We start from the raw sequence: 18455 nt of genomic DNA on the forward strand, positions 1-18455 counted from the left end.
ATTTAGATATGATGATGGATTCTGTTCCCCATTGCCACATTGCCTCTGGCTTGAATGTAGGTTCAGGAGTTAATTACTAGTTTGTGAACTCACAGATATCCTGTGTGTCATTTTATTTATTGCTCCACTCTGTGTCATCTCATGAGTCAAGTTTCGGTATTTTAATATGACACAGGAAGACAAGCAATTTAGGAGAAAATCTCGTTTTCTTTGACTTTCAGAGAAAAACTTAATATACATGTAAGAGACAGAAGTGCAACCCAGGCTTTAATTCTGCTTCACTTATAGAAGCTATTCTACCACAGGAAGATACCATCGTATGTACGTTACTGTCACACCCAAAGAGCTGCTTCCAACACTGTTCTTTGTTTGCTGGGTATTAAGTTCACAAGAAAGCTACATAAAGCTGCTCTCAACCATTAGCTGGGGAGAAAAGGCTCTGTGTTTTACATCAGTGGATTTGGAAAGGGCAATATATTTAGTTACTGGTGTGTGAGGTGATTATACAATTGCTCTGTGTCTTTTTGTGTTGTGATCAATTGAGAAGGCTTTAAAAACTTATTTGAATTTATGGCTATTGTCTGGCCTTCCTCTGGCTTTCTATCAAGCAAGGTAAACAGGGTGAATTCAGCCAGGTGGGCTCAGTATTTGACAACTTCCCGGGGCTTACAGTCACTGTTGCACGCTCTCTAGTCACTCCACATGAAAATCCTTATTAAACAACACAGTGAAGGCTTTGCTGTCCTCCAGGAACTTCTTCCTAATCAATGCCTGTGGCTGATCTCTTCAGAGCTCCTCAGCCTGGGGCCTGGGACATGCTTGGCAGCCAGATTCGGATTCAGAGGCACAGTCATTTACAAAGAGATTGTGAACATGCCAGGTGAAGAGGCTGCCCCCACCCATCACTCCTTGCCCCAGGCTGTTTCTCCTAGACATCTGAACGTTATTCTGCAAAGTAATCTGAAGCATTGATTTTCCTTTTTTTCCTTCAGTCTAAAAAATGTATTAGACACAAAACAACAAATGTCTTTCATTTTACCCATGTGGGACAATATTGGTGTTTTATATAAAAATAATTATATAAATAAGGTTGTCATTTTTGTTGCTGGAAGCAAGAAGTACTAAGTGTGTTAGTATTCTTGGGTCATTTTCTTCAGATGTGAGACTGAATCAACCAAGTAAATAGGATTTAGAGCCTCTAAGATCTACTATACAGATGTCTATATTTGTCATTGTTGTTTAGTCACTAAGTCATGTCTGACTCTTGTGACCCCATGGATCATAGCCCACCAGGTTCTTCTGTCCATGGGATTTCCCAAGAATACTGGAGTGGGTTGCCATTTCTTTCTCCAGGGGATCTTCCTGACCCAAGGATCAAACCCATGTATCCTGCCTTGCAGGAGGGCTTTTTAACCACTGAGCCATCAGGGAACCCAAAATGTTTATATAATTGTCTACAATGAGGTCAAGGCTCTGATATAAAATAGCTATAGGAATTGTGAAATGAAGCTCTAGAACCTCCTTTGTGTTACTATTCTAAGACACGTTCACATAGCGTCTTTGGACTAAAAGGATGAATACAACCTGATTTGGAAGCAAGTTAAAAAAAAAAAAATCTTCTGACCAAAAGGATCATTTTTTTTTTCTGGCCTCCTAAATCTTCATGCATTATAAAATCCAATCTCAGATCATTATATCTTGAATTACTCCAACTTTAGATCAACCATAGGTAGTAAGCAATGCTATTCTACTTCACATTGGAGGAAATTTGGGTTCAAGGCCACATAGCTAGTGAGTAAAGAAGACATTTTGTCTATAATGAAGGATTGTTTTTAAATCTTTATTAATTTGAGTTCTGTCAGGGTGTTTTTAAATACTATACACAATTTCTTTCAGATTTTCTCTTCCTTGTTTTGGGTAAATGACCTTCACGGCTTTGTTCTGATTTGTCAGGGGATGTGAGATGTTTCTCTTTGTTATGATTTTTGTTTTATGTGCAGTTCTGACTTTTCTCCATAATGGTAATCTAGGCTGGTTTGGGGAAGAAAGAGAATACCTGGGATTTATATGAAAGACATTGTCGGATACTTTTTTTTCCCTCTTTGCTCTCACTGTCTGCCCCAGCCCTGAAAGATGTGCCATGAGAAACAAAGTATTAGAAGTTTTCAGCTGGCCTAAGGGGAACAGTCTCATTTACTGTGCTACATGGCGTCATAAATCAGCAAGGATAATACCCGTGTGACTCTAATCTGGCATTAATTCTGGCACTAAAAATTTAATGGTTCCCTGGCCAACCCTCAGAAGTCTTGGGGGTTAATAAGGGGGTTGGGAGTTAATAATAATTTTAACTGGGGGACTCTGAGTTGCTCTGGAGGTGAGTATTTGGGAATTTGGAGTGTCTTCTACAAGTGAGCTTTATGAAATCTGCATATTAATACAAATGGCATCAATAATAAGCAAGCCAAGGTCTGTAGAAAAGGTGGGTTGAGTATCTTTAATCATTCATTATTATTATCTAGATGTTGAGATCAACTCTGCTCCATCAGGTATATAATAAACCTTAAGAATAAGAATGTTGAAATGCTTGTAAAAATATATTCATGGACTAATATTCATTACCAAGTGAACCAAATCAATATTCTTTTTTTTTTCTGAAAGTTCATTAATTTAGACTTTTCATGTGGGTGACTGTTTTCAAGGCTGGACTACATATTCTGAACTACATATATTGGGCTTAATACACGTTTATTCTCCTCATTGTCTAAGCTGATCCTATAAAGAGTGACTTCCTATGTGGCAAATGTTTCACAGAAGAGGAACTGACTAATAGAATCTGTATGTTTTGATAAGAATGCCGAAACGTGTAAAATTACTTTTGACTGAGCCCATGATAAGAAGTTTCAAAGTGAGGTGTTAGGCTCCATAAGCAGTATTGTAAAGAAGGCAGTAAGAACCATAGCTACCCTCATCCCGTGTGAAAAGGAAAGAGATCACAGTGGTACAGAACTATTTAAGACCCAAGATGGCCGCCAGGAGCCTGACCCGTCTAGGGAAGTGTTAAGAGAACTTGCGGGGGAACTGGGACACTCTAACAGCAAGCATCTGGCTAGGGGCCTACTGCTTAGACTGGAGGCCTAAGGAGGACTCCTTGGTGTTCAGAGGGAAGGTGAATATTTATGTCAGGGAACTGCAGGGGAGGTATTTCTAGAGATGGGGATGGTTGTAGGTTTGAAGAATCCAAGGAAAGGAGAAAGAGAAAACTTAAAATAGCTAACAGGGCCAGAGGAAACCAGTTCCTGAGGATACTGGCACCCGTCTTGGAAGGTTTTTCCACATTTTTTTTCTCTTCTTTCCTCCTTAAACATGGAAAAGGCTGGGAGCTGCATCTAGGAGTGGTAAACAGGGAATGGGGAACTAGCGAACAGAGAAGGAACCTGCCCACACCTTCCTTTTAATTGGACAGAAGTATTTTAATGTCAGTTGAATTTCTGAGTTTTTATGTTCTCTGAAATTGGACATATCAATTACTGATTTGTGACTTTTTGGCAAGTCAAGGTACAGTTTTTCTCTGAAGCAAATTTTTTATATAATCCTGTAGACTTTGTAGTTAAAGATTTTATTTTGCATCAATATATTTATGTAGCATCTATTTATGTAAACCACAATCAAATGATTATATAAATAAGAAAAATAGACTGATAAGTGCTTTTCAGTGAATTAAAATACAATGAGAAGACAATGACTTGGAAGCTTCTTTGGACTGACGGGTCAGGAAACATTTCTCTGAGGAAAAAGGAGCCACAAAAATATTGGGTGGGTGGGGGACAGTATTTCAAGCAAAAAGAAACAGCTGGTGCATAGACTTTCAGGATGGAATGAGCTGGTGTATCTGGGAAAAAGAACGCCAAAGTGGCTGAAGACACATTAAGTCAAGAGTGGTGTGAAGTTGAAGGGGTTAGTTGGGGGTGCATCACGTAAACTAGAGTAAGGCACGGAAACACTGGAGGGCTCCAAACAAGGGAGTGATGTGGTCTGAGTTATATTTATAAAATTCTCCCTGTAGCTGACATGCTGAGAATGGATTATAGGAGGGCATGACTTGAGGCAGGAAGACCAGTTCAGAGGTCATTTCAAAGTTTAGACTAAATAGGATTATGACTTGAATAAGAGTAGTAGGGATACAAATGAAGGAAGTAGTTGGATTCTGGATATGTTTTGAAAGTAGTTAGTAACCTTAGTGATGTTTTGACTATGGGGTAAAGGACACTGTTCTCAAGGATGTGTCCTCGAATATTTATTGGAACAATTAAGTTGGTATTTCAGCCATCTGTCAGTCTACCACTGAGGAGACTTGCCTTGATTCTACCATAAGAAGGATACAATAAAGACCAATAGAGGTTAAAAAGAGAACTATCACCAGAGCCATGATAAAATCAACATCGGCCCTCAGAAGGGTGGTGGTTGCATTCCCAGCATTGGCAGCAGCAAGAGCTGCAATGGATGCTGCCTTGACAGCAGTTAGCAGAGTCAGCTGTAGCACTGGCAGCAGTAGTGAGCAGTGTGGGTTGTAGCAGTGGTGGAGTTAGTGGATGGGGCTCTAATATTAGTCATCATAAATGGCATGGACCTCAGCATCACTTCTGATACTGAGAAGAGCAATGAAAAGGCAATGCCGATGGCTGACATCCACAGCTATGGTGGCCACAGTCAGCAATGATGGTGGTCAAGTCTTTGAAAAACTGAATCAGCATAGCTGCCACTTTTAATGTCGGCTAAAAAGCACATAAACAATAAAGACCTAAAGGAGGAGGATAAGAAAACGTTGGTAGCCAAGAGAATTAATCAAAAAATGCTATGCTGATTCCTAGACATGTTCCCAGGTATTATATGATGCTTGAGTTCTCAAAGAACAAGTAAGAGAGGATTAGAAACATTTTTGTTTTGTGGTTATGTGCTTGAATAGCCTGCAAAATCTAGATCACACATAAGTGTAGTGACTCTTCAAAGAGATAGGGTGTAACTGTGATGCTATATAAAAGCACATGGATAGAATATAAATGGCTTAAAAATGGAAGCTATTAGTTTTACAAAAATGATGAAGTGGCATCCTGAGATGTCATATGAAGATTTTTAGGTGGGAGTGAACAAGTTATTTTGGTTGTTGTGGAAATTTTAGTTCTGAGCTATGATTTTGGTATCTTATCTCAGTGGAAAATAAACTTTTAAAAGGCTCCAAGGGTTTTAGGACTTCCTGCTTCTACAGAGGAGTTAAAGGAGATAACCCATCATCAAAATGATGCTTGGAACCAGGTTCAGATTCTGAGAACTGAGAAAATACAGCTTTAGAGTAAGTCAAGGTTTTCCTATGGTGTGATTTAGTGGACTGGCCATAACATTTGTTATTGCCTGGTTTTCTGGGACGGAGTCTATTCCCAGCAGGGCTGTGACTCAACCTTTCAGCCAACCAAATGGAATGCCTGAAGGATGAGACCATAAAAAAATGAACACTTACTTAGGCCTGGTAGGAATTTAAGAGTGGTGGTCTTTTCCATAATGTCTTTTGACCAACTGAAATTGGTCCAAAGTATTTCCTTTCCTTTTTCACCATTAGAATCTTAGTTATTTATTTATTTTTCTAGTTTTCTTCTGTTCCTGAAGGCTTTGCATTTCTTTTGTGAAACTGCATGTGTGGGGTTTTGAGAAATGCTTTGGGATGAAGTGCTATCTATCAATCCAAAACACTATCAAAAGATTTATTTGTTGTTTGCCTGTTCTTTCCCTCGCCCCCACCTCTTTGCTTCCTAACACATTTTTCTTCCATTTCTATTTTTTTTTTTTTCCATCCACAGCAGAGAAGGGCTGCCTGAAGCTGTTCCCCAGAGCCATTCTGCAGAACAGTCTTAGAGAGGAGTTAAAGTCTTCAATGTCTCCCCTGACAGGCACAAGAACATTTTTTCTTTAACTCTAGCATGGCTGATCTTTGCCACAAAATATCCACCACCCTGCTCCTCTGCACCAAATGAAATATTGTTACTGATGGTAGGTGGGTGGCAAAGAACACTGTTAGCCAACCAGCTTTCATAATTTCTTTATTTTTACAGAGGAGAAAGTTGACTTGCCAGACATGTTTTTTGGATGAATTCACAACACTGTTCACGTGGTTTAAGCTAGCAAAATGGCTTACCTGGCAAATTTTGGCTGGGTTGGAAAAGCTACTGAAGCCCAGCCAGCTTAATTATGATGAGGGTGATTAGTGTATCTGTCTCAGTGAAAGGCTAAAATGGTAAAAAAAATCCACCTGCAGTGCAGGAGACCAGGTTCAATCCCTGGGTAGGGAAGATCCCCTGGAGAATGAAATGGCTATCCACTCCAGTATTCTTGCCTGGAGAATTCCATGGACAGAGGAGCCTGGCGGGCTACAGTCCATGAGGTTGCAAAGAATCGGACACTGCTGAGCCACTTTCACTATTTTTCACTTTCTCAGTGAAAGACTATTGCAATTATTAGAAAATTAAAAATGTATAGAATCACCCCACTTTGCTGTACAAATATGCCCCTGTCCATCATGCTTCAGGATGTGAACATCCACGATATGCTAGTCCTTCACTGTCACACTGGTTAAGCTGTACCAAGGAAACTACTCTTACAAAGAAAGCATGACTGTAGTTCTTGTTTTTAGGTGCTATCCTGTCCAGATTCTTAAAGTAGTCAATAGTGTTAGAAGAGCTTCATTGATTGAAGCTCTGACCTGATTATAATAATCAAAAAGCTTGGGTGATTATCTAAAGCCTATAGGAACTTAATCACATTGCTTTAGTCATGGAAATAAGCCAGGATTCCACAATCAGCTTTTCAAGTAAGATATCTGTAGATCTAGGGTTGAAAGAGAATAATGCATTCCTTCTTTTCAAATCAGACCTTCCTTTTAGAGCAGGCAGTGATGAGCTTGTGCTGCACCAAGTTCAGGCAGCATGTAAGGGGTGAGGCTGGGGTGAGGGGGCGGTGTTGGGCGCGGTCCTTGCTGCTGTCATGAATGCTATTTCAGTTTCTGAGAGATGGTACTGATGGATCATGGCTGAGAATTTAAAATATCCAAATTATTTCAAGACAACTAAGTAAATATTTCTTTCATTAGAGTCCTGTAAAGAGCCATTTTAGAAACATCTGGTTTCACTTTAGGGAGATATCTTTTTATAATATTAAAAAGATTGAATTTTTGTTTTAATGAAGTATTCAAGTTTTTAGTTAACGCTAATCCAGCTTCTATTGACAGGTGTATATATATCACTATTCCTTTTGCTGCTACTTTTTTTTTTTTTTTTAGGCCCAGCTGTGGCTTATAGGACTTCTGTTCCTGGAACAGGGGTTGAACCCGGACCCTTGGCAGAGTGTGGAGGAATTCTTGTCCTTTTTCTTCGGGTTTAAGGACAAGATTTACTCTGAATCCCACTCCTTCTGTCTGTCTGAAGTCACTCAGGGACAAGCAAACTATAGCCAGAGGGTCTGCTTCCACTCTTTTTTGGTAATGTTTTATAGAAATACAGCTCTGTGCATTAGCTTAGGTATTGTTTCTGAATGTTTTGTGCTACAATAGCAGAGTCGAATAGTTGCAACAGAGACCTTGTGGCCACTGAGCTGAAAATATTTACTCTTTGATCTTTGAAGAAAAAATTTCCAAGTTCTCCTTTAGCCTCAGTTCAGTTGCTCAGTCGTGTCCGGCTCTTTGCGACCCCATGAATCGCAGCACGCCTGGCCTCCCTGTCCATCACCAACTCCCGGAGTTCACTTAGACTCACGCCCATTGAGTCAGTGATGCCATCCAGCCATCTCATCCTCTGTCGTCCCCTTCTCCTCCTGCCCTCAACCCCTCCCAGCATCAGAGTTTTTTCCAATGAGTCAACTCTTCGCATGAGGTGGCCAAAATACTGGAGTTTCAGCTTTAGTATCATTCCTTCCAAAGAAATCCCAGGGCTGATCTCCTTCAGAATGGACTGCTTGGATCTCCTTGCAGTCCAAGGGACTCTCAAGAGTCTTATCTAACACCACAGTTCAAAAGCATCAATTCTTCGGCGCTCAGCTTTCTTCACAGTCCAACTCTCACATCCATACATGACCACAGGAAAAACCATAGCCTTGACTAGACAGACCTTTGTTGGCAAAGTAATGTCTCTGCTTTTGAATATGCTATCTAGGTTGATCGTAACTTTTCTTCCAAGGAGTAAGCGTCTTTTAATTTCATGGCTGCAGTCACCATCTGCAGTGATTTTGGAGCCCCAAAAAATAAAGTCTGACACTGTTTCCACTGTTTCCCCATCTATTTCCCATGAAGTAATGGGACCAGATGCCATGATCTTGATTTTCTGAATGTTGAGCTTTAAGCCAACTTTTTCACTCTCCTCTTTCACTTTCATCAAGAGGCTTTTGAGTTCCTCTTCACTTTCTGCCATAAGGGTGGTGTCATCTGCATGTCTGAGGTTATTGATATTTCTCCTGGCAATCTTGATTCCAGCTTGTGCTTCTTCCAGTCCAGCATTTCTCATGATGTACTCTGCATAGAAGTTAAATAAACAGGGTGACAATATACATTCTTGACGTACTCCTTTTCCTATTTGGAACCAGTCTGTTGTTCCATGTCCAGTTCTAACTGTTGCTTCCTGACCAGCATACAGATTTCTCAAGAGGCAGGTCAGGTGGTCTGGTATTCTCATCTCTTTCAGAATTTTCCACAGTTTATTGTGATCCACACAGTCAAAGGCTTTGGCATGATCAATAAAGAAGAAATAGATGTTTTTCTGGAACTCTCTTGCTTTTTCCATGATCTAGCGGATGTTGGCAATGTGGTCTCTGGTTCCTCTGCCTTTTCTAAAACCAGCTTGAACAACTGGAAGTTCACGGTTCATGTGTTGCTGAAGTCTGGCTTGGAGAATTTTGAGCATTACTTTACTAGCATGTGAGATGAGTGCAATTGTGTGGTAGTTTGAGCATTCTGTGGCATTGCCTTTATTTGGGATTGGAATGAAAACTGACCTTTCCAGTCCTGTGGCCACTGATGAGTTTTCCAAATTTGCTGGCATATTGAGTGCAGCACTTTCACAGCATCATCTTTCAGGATTTGAAATAGCTCCACTGGAATTCCATCACCTCCACTAGCTTTGTTAGTAGTGATGCTTTCTAAGGCCCACTTGACTTCACATTCCAGGATGTCTGGCTCTAGGTCAGTGATCACACCATCATGATTATCTAGGTCATGAAGATTTTTTGGAAAGTTCTTCTGTGTATTCTTGCCATCTCTTCTTAATATCTTCTGCTTCTGTTAGGTCCATACCATTTCTGTCCTTTATCGAGCCCATCTTTGCATGAAATGTTCCCTTGGTGTCTCGGGTTTTCTTGAAGGGATCTCTAGTCATTCCCATTCTGTTGTTTTCCTCTATTTCTTTGCATTGATCGCTGAGGAAGGCTTTCTTATCTTTTCTTGCTATTCTTTGGAACTCTGCATTCAGATGTTTATATCTTTCCTTTTCTCCTTTGCTTTTCACTTCTCTTCCTTTCACAGCTATTTGTAAGGCCTCCCCAGACAGCCATTTTGCTTTTTTGCATTTCTTTTCCATGGGGATGGTCTTGATCCCTTCTCCTGTACAATGTCATGAACCTCAGTCCATAGTTCATCAGGCACTCTACCTATAAGATCTAGGCCCTTAAATCTATTTCTCACTTCCACTGTATAATCATAAGGGATTTGATTTAGGTCATACCTGAATGGTCTAGTGGTTTTGCCTACTTTCTTCAATTTCAGTCTGAATTTAGCCTAGGTACATGTAAACCTTTTTCACCCTCACTAGCCTTTTGTCTCTACAGAGCTCCTAGACCTGTCTGCATGACTGTGAAATTACTTCAGTTGTGTCCAACTCTGTGCAACACTATGGACTGTAGCCTGCCAGGCTCCTCTGTCAATGGGTTGGGAAGATCCCCTGGAGAAGGAAATGGCAACCCACTTCAGTATTCTTGGATGGAGAATCACATGGACAGAGGAGCCTGGCAGGCTACAGTCCACAGGGTCGCAAAGAGTCAGACACTATTGAGCGACTTCACTTCACTTCACTTCACTTCTTTACCACTAATACCACCTGGGAAGCCCAGACTTGTCTAGTCTATTCCAATTCCTTCTATTCAAACTTCTTGGAAAGTACTAGCCACTCATTGGACTAGCGAGTCACTCCCTGTCTCCCATTCACTCCTCAATTCTGCATCCTTGTTTCTGCTGCTGCTGCTGCTGCTAAGTCGTTTCAGTCGTGTCCGACTCTGTGCGACCCCATAGACAGCAGCCCACTAGGCTCCCCCGTCCCTGGGATACTCCAGGCAAGAACACTGGAGTGGGTTGCCATTTCCTTCTCTAGTGCATGAAAGTGAAAAGTGAAAGTGAAGTCGCTCAGTCATATCCAACTCCTAGCAACCCCATGGACTGCAGCCTATCAGGCTCCTCTGTCCATGGGATTTGCCAGGCAAGAGTACTGGAGTCGGGTGCCATTGCCTTCTCCATCCTTGTTTCTGCTCCTACTCTATTGCAGTTGCTGCTGTTCAGATTCTTAATTACTGAATCAAATGGCCACATTTTTCTTTTGCGTCTTTTCTGTGGCTTTTGATCTCGAATCAGTCATTTTTAGGCTGGGCTCTCTACACTCTAGGTTTCTGAGACAATAGTCTCTTTTTTAACTCTGGCCTCTGTGATACTGTGCCTTGGGCCTCTTTGAGGCTCCATGTTAACTGCTATGACTCTATTTCAGACCAGTTAGCTCTCATTTGGAGGACCTCAGCAAACTTCTAAGTTTGCATCCTTGTCCTCTTTAAATCTATTCTCATGTAGATGATCCATATTGAAACCCACTACCATCATTCCCCTGTTTACAAAACCTTAGTTATTGCCATTGCCTATAGCTACAATGAGGACTTCCCACGTGGCTCAGTGGTAAAGAATCTGTCTGCCAATGTGAGAGATATGAGTTCAGTTCCTGGATGGGGAAGATGCCCTGGAGAAGGAAATGGCAACTCAGTCCAGTATTCTTGCCTGGAGAATTCCAAGGACAGAGGAGCCGGACGGGGTGCAGTTCATGGGGTTGCAAAGAGTCGGACATGACTGACCAGGCACGCATGCATGGCTACAGTGAACAAGTCAAATTGCTGCCTTACCCAATATTTCCTTTTGAGGATTTCCCAACACCACTATTATTATATCCCAGTAGGAGCAAAACACATTGTAATGCTGAGTGGTGAGAGAGAACGTCCGGTGAAGTAGATCAGTATTGCACAGGGTTCCCAAGGAAGATGGAAGGAGATGAGGAGGGAAGCTGAGTAGAGAATAGGTAATTAGGAACTTGGTGTGCTATTTTAGAGAACTTTTGTTTTATTCAGTAGTATCCACTGGTTTTAAGTAAATTAGTATTATCAGTTTTATAGTAAAGAAAATTCATTCTTAAAATGGCATACTATATCTGAAAACCAATTTTTACAATGTGTATTAAGATAATTAAGGGATTACAGGACTGAGCCTTTGTTACTTTGAGTAGGAGAGATCTGAACATAGTTATGTAAACTCCTAAACATGAAAAGGCTGAATTGCAAGAGAGAGATGGGATAATTGATGGAATGATTTGCCAGAGGCATAAGATGCCAGCTGAAGGATTAATACAGAACAAGGAGCATCTCAATACTAGGTATGAAGAAAGGAGGGGAGAAGAGGGGGCATCTCTGTGCATATCGAGATGGACAAAGGAAACAGAATTCTCATGGGCTTTACTTAACTTGTGAACTAGGAAGTCATATGGTCATCTAAGAATGATGAAGGGAGTAATGGCAGATGGAGCTTCAGTGAGACTTTGGGATAACAGTTGAGGAAAATGGGAGCTAGAGATAAATGTGGACAAACAGGAAGATTATTTGGCAGTGTTAAAGTCATCAATATATAGTGACTTCAATAGGAATCTCTTCTGCTGACAGCACCTGGCCTATCCCAGGAGACTAAGGAAAGCAAGAGGCAGCCATTTGATTGGACAAGTACAGGCCTGGAGTTTCATCCTGTTAAGAGGGCACAGGTAATGGGTATTGACAAATGCTATTTTTGAAGCCTGAATCATAATGCCTAAGGCTGGCTGCGGACGTAGTTAACTTTCACAGATTCAGAATTATGATCGGTACACAAAGCAAAGCCCTAGTTGCTTTGCATGTTAAAACAATCTATTGGCAATCAACTTTAATGTCCTCCAACTGTCAGCTCTCTTTTATCTATCAGTTGTGGATGTTTTGAAAGGGAGAATTCAAATAAATTTGAGAAACACCCAGTTTATGGAAGCAGCCAACTTGCCTTTTGTTCTTCTGAAAATGTTTCCTTATTGTCCACAAACTTCCTTCACACTCTTCTCTTTCAGAGCTTTTTGTTGTTCATTTATTTAGTCAATGAATATTTGAGTGATATGCTCCAGGCATAATAATTAAAATCCAATCACCTGAGCTGGAAAGTTTGTCTGTGTTAGTTGCTCAGTCATGTCTGACTTTGAGGCCCCCTGGACTGTAGCCCACCAGGCTCCTCTGTCCATGGTATTTTCTGGGTAAGAATACTGGAGTGGAGTGCCATTCCCTTCTCCAGGGGATCTTCCCTACCCAGGGATCAAACCCAGGTCTCCCGCATTGCGAACAGATTCTTTGCCATCTGAGCCACCAGGGAGGCCCTGGTGTCGAGCTGGAAAGTTTAGTCTTAGTATTTTTGAACATGGAAGAATTTGAGAATTATTCTTGGTTCTAACATGTTGGGAGCAACCAGATATTCCTGAGGCTTTTTCAGAGCTAATGGGTCATGCTGTATAACAAGGTGCCAAAAACTCATAAGGAAAAGTAAAATCATGATATGACACTACCAAGGGTAAACATCTCCTACTTGGAAGGAAAAGACTCATTTGCACTTTCAGTCCCTTCCTCTCTCATAATCTCTCTACATGAATTATGAGATTTGATGGCTGTGGTAATGGGGGTTTTAATGTATATGAAACTTTCTTTGCTTTTAATAACTTTTATTGGAGTATAGTTGCTTTACAAAGTTGTGTTAGTTTCTGCTGTATAGCAAAGTGAATCAGCTATAAATGTATATATATGTGTGTGTGTGTATAACACCACCTCTTTTTTGGATTTCCATCTGTTTAGGTCACCACAGACCACAGGGTAGAGTTCCCTGTGCTACACACTAGGTTCTCATTAGCTATATGTTTTATATTTAATAGTGTGTATATCTCAATCCCAATCTCCTAATTCATCCCAATATATAGCTAAGACATTTTCAGAGCTAATGTCATCCGTATGTTTATCTCTACATTTATGTCTCTATTTCTGCTTTTCAAATAAGTTCATCTGTACCATTTTTCTAGATTCCACATATATGCGTTAATACATGATCTTTGCTTTTCTCTTTCTGACTTCATTTTGTATGACAGTTTCTAGGTCCACCTACATCTCTGTAAATGGCACAATTTCATTCCTTTTTATGGCTTAATAATATTCCATTGTATAAATGTGCCACTTATTCTTTATCCATTCCTTTGTTGATGGACGTTTAGGTTGCTTCCATGTCCTGGCTATGGTAAATAGTGATGCCATAAATATTGGGGCCCTTATGTTTATTTATCTGAGCTAGACTTGAGATAGCCCTTTTCTGCCTCTTCTCCTACCAGACTACAAGTCCAGAAGGACAATGAGTGGCTCAAAAATATTTGTTAAATGAATGGATAAGTCATGCTAAATAGATATCATGAGTCTAGTAAAGTTATCTAGGCTATGCAAGCCATGGCTGGATTCTGCTATAATCAAGTGACCCCTTAGAGGACCCATGGCTCCTGGGGAGTGAAGTTTCTGAGATGAAACTCTGTGATGTGAACTTCAGACAGGTCAGCCGTTCTCACACCCTCTAATGTGATTGGTCGCCTGTTCTTTCTGCACTTTCCATCTCAAATATCCTCTAGGCAAATTGCATCTGAGAAACTCATCTGAAGAATCCAAATCATTATAAATTATTTTCTGCCTGCCATTACTATCACTGTTAAAGGCTTCACCCACTTCATTTACTCTGTTTCTTCATTTCAGTGCTATCAAGTTCTGGGAGAAACAAAATAGTGTGATGATGTGCTAATTATATTTTTATGCCTTAACAAATATCTAGTGCTTAGGACACAGTTTAGTTTCATGCATATGTTAAAAATAAGCAAATGAACAAAACAAAAAGCAAATAAGCAAATACAAATTACCAAATAATACTATATTCAGATCTTTGATGGAGAAGGTAATGGCACCCCACTCCAGTACTCTTGCCTGGAAAATCCCATGGACGGAGGAGCCTGGTAGGCTGCAGGCCATGGGGTCATTAAGAGTCGGACACGACTGAGCGACTTCCTTTCTACTTTTCACTTTCTTGCATTGGAGAAGGAAATGGCAACCCACTCCAGTGTTCTTGCCTGGAGAATCCCAGGGATGGGGGAGCCTGGTGGGCTGCTGTCTATGGGGTCGCACAGAGTTGGACACAACTGAAGTGACTTAGCAGCAGCAGCAGATCTTTGAAACACGTGTTTCAAAGCCATGCTCTGATGCCTATGACTATAGCTATATCATATCTTTCTCTTTTTTCCCCACTCCCTCTCAATAAATGTAAGTCAAGAATTTAGTTATCTTCTACCATTCCATAATTTTTTACCCAAGTGGGTTTTGATAAATGATATAGCTTGGGGAGGTAATTTTCTTAGGGGCCTTATTTAATTCTCATCCTAAACCTATGAGATTAGTGATACCTACATTTTGCAGGTGGAAGAGCAGGTTCTGAGAGGTTAAGGAACCTGAAAAACATGCACTTGTGACAGGAGCATAGCATTCAGATATATGATTATTCCAACATCAGGCTGGTTAGGTACTATTATCACTATTTTAAACTATTTTAATAAGGCAGTTTCAGATCAAGGAGAGAAAGCACTCCACTCAAGGCCACTCAACTAGTAGAGATGTGTGACCAAGGCTAGGGTTCCTGCCCAGTCTGTCTCACCCCAGCACGTGCTTTTTCCTAGCTGACTAGCTTGTTTAACTAAGGGCTTTCTCTCAGCAGGGGGCCATTCTTGAGCTTGTACAGCTTCCCTGTAACAGAGAAATTACTGGAAAGAATTGTATACTGTCTTGTCCAATTAAAAGACAATCAGTGCTGAGAACACCTTACTGGCTGAAAGTGAGTGTTAATGCTTCTATTCTTTAGTCTTGCTTTCAGGAAATATAGTTTATATAGTTTAGGCTTGCTTTCAGGAAACTAAAACATGATAAGCAAAAACAAGTGAAAATTCTATGGCTGCTTACTGCCTTTGTGTTTCCCTTTCTTTTCTCCTTAGCTAGTGCCAAAGTAATCACCTAATACACAACCCCCAGAAGCATTATGCTGACAGATCCTGATGTTCCCCTTCTGTGTTTTCATTGGAGCTGTGCAGTTATGTCTTCAATCAAATGGAAATATGCTGTGAGAGATGCTGAATGGAATTTTTTAAAAGGCAATGAGGATCACAGTGACTACTCCTTGCTGATTTTTGGTGGGGAAGGAATAGCAGGAAAATAAACTAAACATGAAAAAATCGTTGTTTCTTCCACATTGCCATGTAAAGATACTTTGCTTGCTGTGTTCTGTACACATTTAATCAGATCAGTCTAGCTGATAAAATAAAAGCTCCCCTCCCCTGGCCCCATGCTAATTATTCTTGTTAATTATTTTTTTATTATCTTTCTATCGCTGCTTCTAGAACAACTGTCATAATTTCCACCTGAGAGGCTCCAGACATGACATACCTATAAACGTGGTATCAGGGATGGTGGCTGGTGTGTGAATGCTTTCAGAAGAAACACAGAAGAGAAATCAAACCCAAATGCTGCTCTTAGCACATTACGATGGGTGAGTCTCTCAAATTGCTTCTGTTAATTATTCATTAGAGGAACACACACACACACTAAACCACTTAACTATTTGAGGGTTCGTGTTACCTAGTTCAAATCTGTATCTATCAAGTGTCTCACAGCATGTTGGACAAAGCAGAGCTCAAATAGTCTGCTATATTGTGTAACCTTACTTCCAGAAATAAAAGAAAAGATAGGCCACACACCAAGTAATTGTGTGGACCTTTGAGGTCTGCCATGTATTAATGATAACTAGCTCTTCTGTGTTGAAGTCATTGGCACTATGCTAGGCACTCTGGGAGGATACAAAGTCATTGGATTTTTGTTCTCTATCTCATTTATTTTAAAATGTTAATAGCAAGGAAAAACATGCACATGTGACATTAGAAAAAAAATAGAGACCAAAGGAGTGAGAGAAATTAGAGACCAAAGCAGTGAGAGAGGAGACTATCAGGGCAGGTTTCCTGGAAGACCTTTAGGTGGGCGTGCATCATCAGGCATGGATAAAAGTTTAGAGGGTGTAGTGGGGACAGTGAACATGGGCTCTTTGGTGGGTAGCTGGCCTGATTGAATTGAAGACTATGTGTAAGAATCTTATAGGTAAGGTAAATATATAGCATGTATATCATATATGGTTTTATCCATTTGCTCAGAATGTCCTTAGTCAAATTCCATTTCAGAGGCCTGAAACCCTGCAATACTCACAATATAGTAAGTTTTTCTTCTCTAATATGAGATTAGCAAATTGTACCTCAAGCCAGTCTCATCTGTGTGCTTGTTTTTCAGAAAAATTAATTTTGTATCATTGTTGCAACTGGAATATATAATATTCATAAAGTGTCATGCAAACTCTTTGTCCAAAAATGGGACCAGACTACTTGTTTAATTAATGTGAAAGATCAGGGAAGGAACTGCTGCTTAAAAATATTCCATATAAGATTACCATGTTTGCTTGATGCCATCTCTGCTTATCATTTCTAAGGAGATTATAAAGAGTTCATTTCTCCTACCTAATAAAGCAATCAACTGAAGGCAAGTGTATCCTACTCTCAAAGAGTTGGAATATCTAGTTATTCTTGAACATATGAGAAAATTGATCATCTTTAAAGCCCAGAGTCCAGTATAGTGCTCTAAAGCCTAAAAATCTTCAAATGATTTGACGATGGGATAACACTGGTCTCAGATTTGTTCAGTTTCTAAAAATACAGCTTCATTGCCTTTTTTCCCCAATGAGAATTAAAGGTCAAGCTTAGAGAAGAGTTACTCCTAATTTTGATAGTGGTATAATTCATAAGTCACATGCATTTCATATTTATTTCCTACACAATTCTATGAGATAAATAAAATGATCACAATCATTCCTGCCCTTAGACATGAATAAGAAGGGCATCTACTAGTCAGTACCTTGAGCTTTAGAAGACAATGAAAATTATAGATATTAAGACACAGTTTTTCCTTTTCAAGCTTTTTTTTTATTAATTTTTTTATATGTGTAGAATTAATTTGATTACAGAGAATTATGGAAAATAACTGTATTAGCCACAGTGCCTGTTCCAGGCCAGAGGATGCTGGGCTGAGTGTATGTTTGTGTGTGTGTGTGTGTGTGTGTGTGTGTGAGACATTTTTTGCCCTGGGAAACTAGAGAAAGAATCATATGGAATTTATAAAGATGGTAACGATGACCCTATATGTGAGACAGCAAAAGAGACACAGATACAAAGAACAGACTTTTGGACTCTGTGGGAGAAGGCGAGGATGTGGGATGATTTGAGAGGATAACGTTGAAACAGATTGCCAGTCCAGGTTCGATGCATGAGACAGGGTGTTCAAGGGTGGTGCACTGGGATGACCCTGAGGGATGGGATGGGGAGGCAGGTGGGAGGGGGGTTCAGGATGGGGAACACATGTGTACTCATGGCTGATTCATGTCAATGGATGGCAAAAACCACCACAATATTGTAAAGTAATTAGCCTCCAATTAAAATAAAAAAAAAATAAGTGCTGTTGCTTACGTCCTAAATCACCAAAGTGGTATGCCTAGACGTTCTCTTCCTCCCTACTTCACCCCCTCTCTTTGGATGGTCTAGTTTTGGTAGATGCTCAGGCTCATCGGCAAATCCTGGCACTTCAGCCATCAGCCAGGAGGTCTGGGACGTTTCTACCTTCTGGCCCCGGCAGATCCGTAATCCCATACAGGCTTTGAGTGGGGCAGGGGCAGGCCCAGGGAGAACAGAGTGGCTCTCTGTCCTCTGGGTGCTCAGCACTTTTCAGAGGACTAGGCTTGAGGACGGGGGAAGGGAGGTTGAGTGGAAAATAGGCCACTTAGGGGGCAGAGTTTATCTGATAACTATTAGGTATTTTGACATATGCTACGTTGGCCTTCATTTGTTGTTTTGCCTTAGTCCATGCTAATACTGGGGAAGACCTGTTCTTATTTCTACAGAGGAGCAAACTGAGGCTAAAGGGAATTAAATTTATTGACCAATGATTGGTAAATAACA

The 18455-nt window shown here is 40.4% G+C and overlaps 1 long non-coding RNA gene across 1 annotated transcript in view; it reads left to right on the forward strand.

Annotated features, from left to right (window-relative positions):
* Positions 1 to 15751, forward strand: part of LOC112587646 — an 88388-nt gene extending 72637 nt beyond the window's left edge. The window contains exons 2-3 of the long non-coding RNA XR_003112161.3: positions 11992 to 12086; positions 15402 to 15751. This is a non-coding gene — a long non-coding RNA (uncharacterized LOC112587646). The remainder of the gene's footprint in view (positions 1 to 11991; positions 12087 to 15401) is intronic.
* Positions 15752 to 18455: the final 2704 nt, after the last annotated feature.

Source organism: Bubalus bubalis, chromosome 10, assembly GCF_019923935.1.
Source record: "Bubalus bubalis isolate 160015118507 breed Murrah chromosome 10, NDDB_SH_1, whole genome shotgun sequence".
Lineage (NCBI taxonomy): Eukaryota > Metazoa > Chordata > Mammalia > Artiodactyla > Bovidae > Bubalus > Bubalus bubalis.